The following is a 12498-nucleotide window of genomic DNA, read 5'->3' as shown; positions in this document are numbered from 1 at the left end:
TAGTAATTTTCTAGTTAGAAATAACATTTTAACCATTTATTTAAATAAACTAGAGAATAAACAGAAATAGAGGCCAAGAGTTTTTTATTCACAAAATCAGCTCACATTAACAGGGGTCGGCATGAAATCTGTCCCAAGAAAAATTCAATAGACTTGAAACAAAAGCACAATATGGTAAATATACTTTACTGTCCATAAAACAGCGTAAAATAATGTCTTACTTTGTGTTACCATTTGTCTTGATAGCCTTTATTTAAAATATTAGTAAAATTAATTTCAGTATGCGCATATTTTTATATACTTAAATGGGGGAGGGGTGTAAACAATATTTTGTTGCAAGGTAACCAACTTACAAAGAAAATATGGTGCAGGGTGTGTTCCATTGCTTATAACTGCCTGCAAGTCTGAATAAAAAGACTGGTACCTACAAGTTTTTGTCTGTGTTAGCTAAAGGAATGCACCCTATATTTTTTTTTGTTATGTTAATGTGCTTGTTAACTCTTAAAAATATTTAATTTTTATAGTTAACCTCGATTATATGTTGGACGTGTTGTGCAAAATGGAATTTTATGTTTTAGTATATTGTAGGATTTACAATATCTACCTGTTTTTGTGATTGTGCCGAAAAACATGTGATATCTGAATGTCAGGTTCCAAAACAAGGAAGACACATCTAATTAGTGATGGCCCGATATCCAAAAACCCGATACCGATTCCGATATTTCCAAATTTACCGATCCGATACCCAATACCCGATATTCCGATAATAGGTCTATCTCATTTGTCATTTCTAACACTGATTCTATAAAATTGTGGTTCTGGAGTATTGTTAGATACAATAATGAAAAATGTTAAATATTAATAATACATACTTATGTGAATGTATATTTTTTTTTATTAAATCTAAAATATTGTAAATTCACATTAAATGAAAGCTAATAATGAAATTATCATAATGGCCTACAAATAAGCTCTCTAAATTCAGGTCTTAAAAAATTAAATTGTTTTTAAGGCCAGATAAAGCAATACAGTAGAGTCCCGCTAATCCGAACCCGAAACTCCGCCTAATCCGAACTAGCTTGGACAAAAAAAAATTTTATAACATTTAGGAACTAGGAAAAATAAAGAAAAACAAGTTTTTTCAAGTAATGTTGTACGTTTATTTATATGTACATAAGAAACTTATAATTTATCTATTTCATTGTCTAACAGAAAAGAGAAAAAAAATAGGATTACGTACATAGTACTTCAATACATATGTACTAAACGGGCCTTAGCTATCAAATTCTTTATTATTTATAATAAATATATTTAATTTGATAAGACTCGAAAGTACTTAGACTCGTTCTGGTGTATTTATATGATAAGAACAAAAGAACGGATCATTTAGTTTAATTTGTGGGCGCCACAACTTCTACGAAGTTGTAATAATGAATAATCATTACAATTACTTCTATTTTAATTAATTTGTAATACACACCATTAATTAAAATATATTTTATTATTGTCCGGACTATTCAGGGGTAGAGTTGGGTATGTCGTGGAAAAATTCGTAAAACGGTGGATTAGCTGGTATACAACGATTTTGTGAATTTTAACTCAAGTTGTCTCTAACTTTAGCAACCTGGTAGTGTGAAAATATTTAGTAAGGGATTTCAAGTGATATTAATTATTCCCGATTGTCAGTTTTGCAAGCTAGTAAATGTGGTGACATTCATTCATCATTATATAACCGACCTGTTATTATAGTTCCGAGGTAACGAACTATGCGTTACTAGGTTTGCCTTCTTTCAGCCAGGACCTCAGCAATGAATCTTCTGCGTCTTCATCCTTGGCACGCCCATTCGCTGTCTTGTACCTTCGTCCTGGGAACGCCTAGTATTAACGAGTAGTCTTCGTCCTGGGAACGCCTTTCGTTGTTTCAAACTTCGTCCTGGAAACGCCTCTAGATGACCATCTTCGTCCTGGGAACGCCTATCGTTGATCGTCTTCGTCCTGGGAACGCCTATCGTTGATCGTCTTCGTCCTGGGAACGCCTATCGTTGATCGTCTTCGTCCTGGGAACGCCTCGCGTCGTTTACGTATGTTCTCGTACAGTTGAAAATTAGAAATACTTCTTTCTTCGTCCTGGAAACGCCTTAATCTGATTTCAGTCTTCGTAGTTTATACTCGTAGTCTTCTTCCTGGTATCGACTTGTAGTACTCAAATCTTCTTATAAATAATAATTCTTCTTTATTTCCCTAACTCTCTTCAAATCATTAATATTATTACTATTTACTATCATTTCTTATAATTCTTCAAAATATTTCACCAGTTATAAGTTCAATTTCTGCAGTCATAAAAATATCATGTCTTTCCTATCCGAAGTTCCTATATCAATTCCCTTTCGTTTTCTCGATTCCTTCCAAACAAAACTTTTATTAGCTAGCAATAATTTTTGTTAAATCTTTTCCACCAATACCAGATTGTTTTACAAATATTTGTCATATAATATTACATATAAACTGTGAAAAAAAACTATTCTTATTCGTTAAACAAATATCATTACTTGAGCAAGGAAGTATTACATTCAAAGATATAAATACAAATTACTGATTTTATGGTTCATAGAGAAATAAAATGTGTAGTGAAGTGAAATTATAAATATGCTACATTAATTTTGTTCATCCATCTTGTTATGTGAAATTAACAAGTTCAACCTTTATAGAATGCCCCTCCGAAGAATGTCTACATTGTGTATGGTGACACTATACACTGGAGGTATTCTTCCAATAACAATAATACACTATGGACAAAATTACACATGAACACATATCATCGTTACATATTTACAAGAGTTACATACAATTCACACTCAAATAATAAAACAACAAAACAATTCTCCATTTAATAAGTACATGTTTTCTATTTTAAACATAGTTAAACAATTGTATCATAATTTTGTTTTGTTTTCGTACTTAGTAACTTCATTAACCTTTCACGTTATACAAATATGATGCATTCATATCATTAGTGTGTGTGTAAATAAGGCAAACTTTCAAATAAGCGATTACTTTGCCCCTCCAAACTTTAATTAATGGTATGTTTTTTTTTCAATAAGGTTGAAAATTTAATTCTCTATCATATTAGGGTCTTTATAAATTCTTGATTGGTTTATATTGTAATGACCTATGATTTTCCCTGTGTCAGTATCTGATAATTCATAACAATTTTCTCTTATAACCTTAGTTATACGATAAGGACCTTCATATAATAAGAAAAGTTTCTTTGTAACTAATTCCCAAAATTGACTACTGTAATTAGTTCTTTTTACAGACTTGCCAACCTTTACGATTTTATCGTAAAATGTACGAAAATCACGTCCGTATTACGATTGTACGAGGATGTCTGCATTTTTTACGAATTTTAAGTACGAGACGTTTATTAAAACACGTATTTTTCGTCTGCCTTAAATGTTTTATTGTATGGTTTGTGAAAGCTGTTGCCATGTGTTGTTGCTGTGGAAACGAGTGCGGTAATTGTGTTATATTATTGGTCGAAGGCCATCGAACCACGTAATTTTTTGTTAGATTGTATATATTTCCTTATTGGCCGCCTGAGTTACATTGATGCGCTTACAACCAGTCACGAACCAGTTTAAATAGCATTTTTAGTTTGGCAAGATGGTGTCGTGCACAAGCGTATGTTGTGATTCTTCAGTTAAAGTTGATCCAATTTTGATTTTGTTTATTACAGGTTAGGAAACAAATTTATTGCATGTTTTTAATAAAAACGTGTTATGTGCACAATTAACGGAAGTGGAATCAAGTGAAGAAGAAAATGCTCCCGAAACGTGATACACATTATTCTCAGGCATTTCGTGATACATAAACGCGGGATTTTCCGTGTATTCTTAAATCAAGCAAGGGAACACAGTTCACAGTTTTTTCAGTGTGTAGATGCGACATCAACATTGGGCACAGCGGAAGATATGACATCAATCTCCACGTGAACTGTTCAAAACATCTCGCAAATGTTAAAAGTGTCGCAGTCAGTTTAAAGGTTAGTGATTAGTTCGCTAAAAATAACAGCACAGAAAATGCTAAATACGTGCAGAATGCATGTTTACAAACTTTTTGGTTGAACTTAATATTCCTTTAAATGTTTCGGATCACGCCGGCCCGTTATTCAGAAAAATATTTTCAAATTCTGAAGTAGCAAAAAAATTTGGTTGCGCAAGAACAAAGTCAACGGCTATCGTGAAAGAAATGGCAACATATGCAACTATAAAATTGTTTGTAATTTACAAACTGGCATTTTCAGTCGCGACCGACGGCAGCAATGACTCTGAATCCAAATTATATCCACTAGTAGTAACATTTTGTAATGCAAGTTTGAAAATGATAGTGTCAAGGTTGCTTTCATTACCAGTACTCCAGGGAGATTCTACTGGAAGTCAACTGATATCAGTGTATATTGTAACAAAGGTACACTCTGTTGATTTGTAGGGTACCACAAGGAACGAAGTTTTTTTCTTTGATGTGATACTAAGCAAAAATGTTTCCATAATGGTAAATAATGAGAATGATTGTTGGTCTGCAATGTTAATGTTTGTTAAAACGTTTACATAATTTCGATTATTAGAAAAAAAATGTGATATGAAAGTTTATTAATTTTTCAATTGCCGCGAGCAGTTTACGCGTGTTATATTATTTTTTTATGTATTGTACTAATTGAGGGTTTCAAAAGTTGGCAAGTCTGTTTTTAGTACTAAATCGCCACAAGATAAATTAACTTTATTTGCAGGTTTCAGTCTTCTTCTGCGCGCGTCGGCGGCAGCTATTAAACGAGATTTTACCATGTCTTGAATTTCTTTCAATATTCCTTCCAGATCTTTTCCCTCGTTACTAGGTAGTACTGCAGTAGGTTTAGACAATATTACTTCAGGAATTAGAGTAGATCTCTGTCCAGTAAGTATTTCATGTGGTGTTAAACCTGATGAACTATGCACTGTATGGTTGATCACGCATTCAATGAAAGGAATTTTATTCCTCCAACCAATATGTGATTCATGGTAAAACGACCTCAGCATGTTTCCTAATGTTCTCATTACGCGCTCTACTGGGTTTCCTTGAGGATGTCTTATAGAAGATGTGGTAGGGATAATATTTAATTTCCTCAATCCTTCCTGCCAAATTTTTCCTGTAAATTGTGTTCCTCGATCTGACAAAACGGCTCTCGGTTGTCCGATTTCATTAAATGAATTGTTTGACTTTTGAATATACAATTTTACCGGTGGCGTGAACGATTGGGTATAACTTCGTATATTTTGAAAATATATCCATCATGACAAAAATGTATGTTACTTTGGCTGCCGAGCTCGGTAGTGGTCGAAACAAATCTACGGACACTAATTTCAATGGTGCTTCGGGAATGATAGATTGTAATTTGCCTACCATTGTCTTTTGTGAACACTTGGTTCTCTGACATAGATCACAGGAAGATGTGACCTTGGCGACAGTTTTCTGCAAGTTTGGCCAAAATATTTGTCTACTCAGTGACTCGGTTAATTTCTTTGATCCGATGTGTCCCCAAATTTCATGAGTTTCTCGAATTAATTGTAATATGACTTGCTTAGGCATAACGGGTTTCCATTCGTCTTCAAATTTCTTTTTGTTGTGATTTTTATAAAATAGAATACCGTCCTCCGAAATACAATATTTCAAATGTATTTTGTGCGTTATTTCAGTATCTCGTAGCTTACTTGTTAATCGTTTACAAAAATCATCTTCAACTTGTAATGTTGCTAAATTTCTGACAATGTTTGTGAGCAATTTATTTTGTTTAAATTTATCCGCTAGCATATTCGCTACTATATACAGTACACTCCCTATTTAACGCGGTTGTCGGGGGACATAACTTTTACCCGCGTTGTTGCATAACCGCGATGTTTCGATGTGACCAAGGTCAAAAGGCATAAAACACCGCCTGTGTTCTAATAGGTCGGCAAGCACGCACAGTATAGACGGCCCGCCTTTGTGCGGACTTTGCATCCGCAGTTTTCACTAAACGCGGGTGAAAAAATAAAAACAATAAATTTTAAAGATAAATGTGAAATGTTGAATTTTATTTTTTATTTTTCCGCATGCCGCGCACAGTTTGTCGCACGGCCTACGAGCGCGCCACACGCCGCCATACACACGTGCGGCACACAAGCTGCTGCCAGTCTCGTGGTGTCAGCCACAGTATCTGCTTCGTCTGAGTGTCCGTAACAAAGTAAGTGCAGTGTGTGCGGTTACACACGATTCTGTGGTCAAAGTCTTCTAAATAGAAAGGCCATAGTAATACTTCAAACCGAATATGAATCGCAAAGTACCGAGTTTGATTGACAAAATAAAAATTCTAGATTTACGTACTTACAGATAGCGTGTCTTTTGCAGAAGTATGCAGCAGATACGTGAAAAACGATTCTAGCATTCGTACAATATAAAATAAAGAATCGTCTATCGTGTAAAGTGGTTAAACTTTGTTATCCATGCTTACATTAAATTATAAATTGTCACATGTGGGATACAAAAATTGCGCCAAAATAATTTTAGCGCAATCAGTGGCGCCGTATTAAAAAGTCTGTTAAACATTGTCTTTACTTATTTCACCAAACGCTGTGTCGAGTTGCTGAGTGTGTGTGGCTCGGATCGGCAAGTGTTATATTCCCCAGCCTCTGGTTAAAGGTCGGGAGGCCGCTACACATAAACATATCCGGGGCTTGTTTACTACCTCACGGTAAAAGTGGTACAGTATGGTTCACGTAAGTATTGGACCACTGGGAATTCCTCGGCAAAGATTAAAAATACGCTAGCTGATTTACTTTACTATTTAATGTTAAAACATTATACCAAAGTAAAAAGATGAACGTGTATAATACAACGAATAATATTACGTCTGTAGGTTCAAGTTATAACAAAACATTTATATGTCAACACACGTGAACACGAGAAGTGTGCCGACGGAAATGAGTGAACTACTCAAGGTCACCAGACTTCCCCCCTTTCGGCTTAATCGCCCCTCTCATCACTGGCGCTTATATTCCACTCCGTCTACCCGGGTGTCTTGGTCGCATATTCTCGGCTCGCCTCTCCCCTCCCAGCGCTTGCCGTCAACCAAACCTATCCAAAATCAATCCCCAGCCGAGTCACGCTGGATAATGTCGCTGGACGGTGGGCTTTATCGGGTCCCCTGTCCGATGCTTTATTTGTGGGTTAAAAAAAATGTTAAGAACTAGTGTTTCAGAAAATATCACTGGGCTGGATTGGACCATAATTTGAAAACAGTACAAGATAGAGGAATAATGTACGGAGATATCTTGTTTAGAATTTCACTGCGGACATTTTCTACGCCTAGGCTTTTTTCTGCCCGATGCTTAGTTTGTGAGTTACAACGCAAAATTATCCTAATCGGCTGTCAACCATTTATTCCATTGTTATTACTGTAGAACCTCGTTAATCCGTGACGCGCTAATTCGGGAATCGGATAATCCGGGACGATTAAAAAGTGCAGAAAAAAAAAAGAGAAGTAAAAATTGTCAGCGCTTGAAATTAACGTCACGCGGGCCGGCGGCCGGCAACCACTGCAAGCCATCGCGTGGGCCGCCAAACTCTGCAACGCTGTTTGTACCGACCCTTTGTGTCGTCCCCCTTTCAGCTGTCACATTTGTCACTCTTTAAACTTGAGGGGGATGTCCTGACTTCTGCTTCCCATCTCCCTTTGTTTCCACCCGCCAACGCACGGCAGGCGCCTGGCGAGTGACGTGTCTGGCTGGCATTCGGCTGGATTAAGGGGGGTGGGGCTAAGCAAAATTTATGTGTGCAAGTTCAGCACGATCTTATCTTTCTCTCTTCGGCTGTTGTAAATGACCGTGAACTAATGGCTAGGCAGTGCCGTATTTTTTTAAACCGAGACTAATTCGAAGACGGCCCTTACCATCTGCTGCCAAGGCGCAGTAAGCCTCGGTAGATGTTACGTCACATGACCTTGGCCTACCCAGCTGCACGCCGGTGTCTGAGAAGCTTGACAAGACCTTCCGGGCTTTTAATCGCTAGTCCGTGAAATTCTGTAATCCGTGATTATCTCGGTCCCGACCATCACGAATTAACGAGGTTCTACTGTGTTATTATTATTATTATTCATTTATGATTGGGGGACATGGTTTGACCCGCGATATACCCGATTCCGCGATCTATCGGGGCGCGGTATACCGGGAGTTTACTGTATTCCTTTGTGCGATTCTCGTGTGACGGTACATCGGAAGAGAAATCTGGTATTCTGCTAAGGTAATCAGCAACCAAATTTTCCTTACCCTTAATATGTTGGATGTTTATGTCGAATTCTTGCATGAGTAAACTCCATCGAGTTAATCGACTGCCAAACATTTTTCCAGTTTTCAAACATGTCAGTGCTTGGTGATCGGTTAATAATTTAATTCGTTCGCCTAAGAGTAAATCTCGAAATTTTTGTAAAGACCAAATGATGGCTAAAGTCTCCTTTTCGGTGACAGTGTAGTTTCTTTCAGCGCTGTTTAACGTTCTACTGGCCATAGCTACCGTCTTTTCTACTCCGGTTTCGTCCAATTGTGCTAATTTAGTACCCAAAGCATAATCAGAAGCGTCTGTATATAATAAAAATTCTCTTCCTTGTACCGGATGGTAGATAACCTTTTCTTTAAGAAAAATGGATTTCAAATCTTCGAATGCTGTCTGTTCAGTTGTTTCCCATTTCCAAGCTCTATCCTTCTTCAACAAGCTAAATAGTGGTAACGCCACCTGTGCGATTCGGTTATCATAGTTTCGATAGAATCCGATAACTCCTAGGAACGTTCTTAGTTGATTTACATTTTTCGGAACAGGAAAATTTGTTATGGCGTGTAGCTTATCTGACGATGTTTTAATACCAACTGGAGTAAGTATATGACCTAAGAATGGTAACTCCTGTCTACAAAACACGGACTTAGAAAGTTTAACAGTCATGCCTGCTTCCTCCAAGCGAGACAAAACTAGGTGGATGTGTTCCAGGTGTTCTTCAAAACTGGTAGATGTAATCAGTATATCGTCTACGTAGGCTCTTGCGAAACTTTTATATGCTGGGCCTAATGTTTCATCTAAACATAGTGTGAATTCTGCAACAGCATTACAAAGTCCGAATGGCATCACTTGAAAAACATATTGGTAGTTCTTGAATAGAAAAGAAGTATACTTTTGAGAATTTTCTTGAAGTGGAATTTGCCAGTAACCCGCAGATAAATCTAAGGTAGTAAGAAATTTTACGCCTTGATATAATCGTAGTATATCACTCGTAGCGTGTGGACTCTCTCGATCTCGCAATGTAATTTTATTGACTTCTCTAGCATCTAAACATAATCTAACAGTTCCGTCCTTCTTTCTAACGCAAATGATTGGGTTTGCGTAAGGGCTAGCTGCTCTTTTTATGACTTTCCAATCTAACATTAACTGTAAGTACTTCTCAGCTTCGTCTAAGTATTTGGCCGGAATGGGATATGATTTCTTGTGAAAAGGCTCTCCCTCCTTAATTTCAATTTTAGCTTGATATAATTTATTTAATCCAGGTTTGTCGGAAAAAGTTTCCCTATGTAATAATAATACTTCAAATAAACGTCTTTTTAATTTTTCGTCATCTAATGCAATACCTAACGTAGCATTCTTCAAATCTGCTTCTGAAGCTATTAACTCCTTAGTGGTAATACAACATATTTGTGCTTCAATTCTTTCCTTCTTTAATGTGCCTAAACAATGATCAGTAAATTGCCAATTTTCCGCAGTGGTTGATGACGATCCGTCGTCATTAGTAGTCACGAGCCATCCTCCAAAATCTAATATAACTTTGAATTTAGTTAGAAAATCAGTACCTAGAATAATGGGTTTCGCCAATCCTTTCACAATTAGTACTGGTACTAACTTAGTTGTTCCAAGTCCATTTACTTCTAATAATGTCTGTTTGTTGATGATTGGGCTAAATTTAGTCACACCTATGATCTTCAAGTTCGGTACAGGCAGAATAGGTAATTTTACTCCTGAACTTTCAATCATCTCGACGCAGTCAGAACTGATACAAGAAATTTCAGCCCCACTGTCTAACAATACTGGTACTTTTACTCCGTTTATCATTAAAGTGATTTCAGGACATAAAGCTTCTTTGTCGTTAATCGCGGTTTCTTCATTTGTTTCGTCGCTTAAAAATTCCCTCTCATTGTTATTTAAAATTATAGTGTGTAATTGTTTCGTATTGCTTCTCATAGACATATTCAACGTTTTTCCGCTATAGTTATTTTCGACTCCATTCTCTGGTTTTGGGTTAGACGTTCGGAGTCTATCCTCTCTAACCCTACTTAGTTTAACTGTTGCGCATTTTGGTTAGCCTCTGGCGAATGCCATATCGCGTTTGAATTAAACTCACGGTTGTTAAAACTCATTACATTACTTCCTCCTTGTCCGTTCGGATGCGTTGAATTTTCAAACGTAAGTTTGGTGTTTGGTCTCCATTCTGGTGTTTTAACTAAATTACATACGACTTGGTCCCTTGGTTTGTTTCCTTGTGTCGGAAATCTAGTATTTGTCTGTTCCTGTGACGTATTTTCAACGGTATTCGCATTTCGTGTCATCTGTGTCACCGCCCCTCCTGCGTTCTGTGTATCTTTATAATAGTCGTCATTCCTTCTCCAATTTCCCTTCATTTGTGGTCTTGAAAATTTATATCTCCTATCTGATTCCTGATAAAGGTTTCTATTATAATTCTGGTTACCATATTTCCAAAAATTCCTCCTATTGTATTGGTTTCTGACATACCAGTTTCGTTTATAATTATCGAATCCCAATGTGTTAACTCGCGGTGGTCTCTGTTCTCCTGTATTTTCAAATTTTCTTTGGTGCCAATTAGAATACAGAGGTACATTCGGTTTACTATTGTTACGATTTTCATTCGGTTCTCTACGTTCGTATGTTTCCCTGTTCGTCGTCGTTCTCTCCAACTTTTCGAGGTTGTCATACACTAATAACTGTTCCTTGAATTCGACAATATTTGAAAATTGTCTACCCGCAAACTGTAATTGATATTTAATAGGTAGTTGCGATAATATTAGTGCAACGAACTCCGCATCCTCCATTCTACAATCTAGATACCTGGTTCGTTCGTACATTTCACTAACATGTGCTTCTAAACTTTTATTTTTCTTATCGAATTTTTCGGCATGTAACTGGATCCTTAGATTACTCTGAACCCTAGTATTCCAAAATTGTTGTGTGAATAGTTTTCCAAATGTTTCATACTCAGTAACAGTATCTTGTAACATTTCCCACCAAAAGAAAGCTGTGTTCTTTAAACAATGACTCACACATTTCAACTTATCTGCTTCGTGTAGTGCGAAAGTTTTGCAATATTCCTCGAATGCTCTCAAAAATCACATAGGATTTTCAGTGCTAATTCCGGAATAAGTTGGTATGCTGTCTAACCATTCTTAGCTGGATGATGTAAAGCTAATATCGGATCTGTTATAGCTGTTTGCATGATGCTATTATTCGTATCCGAACCTCGAATAATTCCTGCGGAATTAGTTAAATTAATAGTTTCCGGTATTGTAGTCTGTGAATGTATTACCTCTACTTCTCTATGATTTCTGATGGTATTTCGCAACAGCATTTCTTTTTCTATTTCACCGATTCTTTCTTCTACTCCCTCAAATCTCATTTCATTCCTTCTGTTGGTTATGTCTAATTTCTCCTCGACTATATTTACCACGATATTTTGACATTTACTTTCACATTCTTTCAATTTTTCATCTTCTTTCTCTTCTACTTTAGATAGATCTCCTTCTATTCCTTCTAACCTATCACATACTATAGAAAAAATTTTTTTGTGTCCGTTAACATTCTATTCATGGCTGTATTCATTTGCCTAATATTTTCTAATAGTTCCTGATTTTCCTGTTTACGTTTCTCTTCCGCTTCGCGCATTTCCTGTCTACGTTTCTCCTCCGCTTCGCGTTCTTTTTGTTCTCGTTTCTCCTCCGCTTCGCGCATTTCCTGTCTACGTTTCTCCTCCGCTTCGCGCATGAACCTAAATATTTGTTCCATTCCTGACATGTTAGTTTCCCTTATTCTCGTATCTACTTCGCCTATTTGCGGTGTTGGTACGTCGCCCTGTCTGATGTTACTGTCTATTTCAATTTGATCTGTGTTTTCAGATGGATCTGTTTCTGATGTAGCCCTTGAATTATTTCCCCTCAAGAAATAAGTGTTCCTGTTTTCTTCTGACATCATGTATGTGGGATCTCTAAACTTGAGTTAAAATTTTCAGTTTGTTGTAGTCTATATACTTCGTGCTAATCCTTTGATTTATGGTCCCACGTTGTGGTAGCCAATCTAAACGGGCCTTAGCTATCAAATTCTTTATTATTTATAATAAATATATTTAATTTGATAAGACTCGAAATACTTAGACTCGTTCTGGTG

General features: G+C 36.5%; 2 protein-coding genes across 2 annotated transcripts in view; one reads left to right on the top strand and one right to left on the bottom strand.

The window, feature by feature from the left end:
* The window catches only part of LOC134538748 (kinesin-like protein KIF11-B), a 194636-nt gene that overhangs the window by 15133 nt on the left and 167005 nt on the right, over positions 1-12498 (top strand). The window lies entirely within an intron of this gene.
* The window catches only part of LOC134538750 (uncharacterized), a 127974-nt gene that overhangs the window by 41915 nt on the left and 73561 nt on the right, over positions 1-12498 (bottom strand). The window lies entirely within an intron of this gene.

This window comes from Bacillus rossius, chromosome 14 (genome assembly GCF_032445375.1).
Source record: "Bacillus rossius redtenbacheri isolate Brsri chromosome 14, Brsri_v3, whole genome shotgun sequence".
Taxonomy (NCBI): Eukaryota; Metazoa; Arthropoda; class Insecta; order Phasmatodea; family Bacillidae; genus Bacillus; species Bacillus rossius.
Note: the sequence above shows the minus strand (reverse complement) of the source record. Positions and strands in the feature narration are given on the sequence as shown.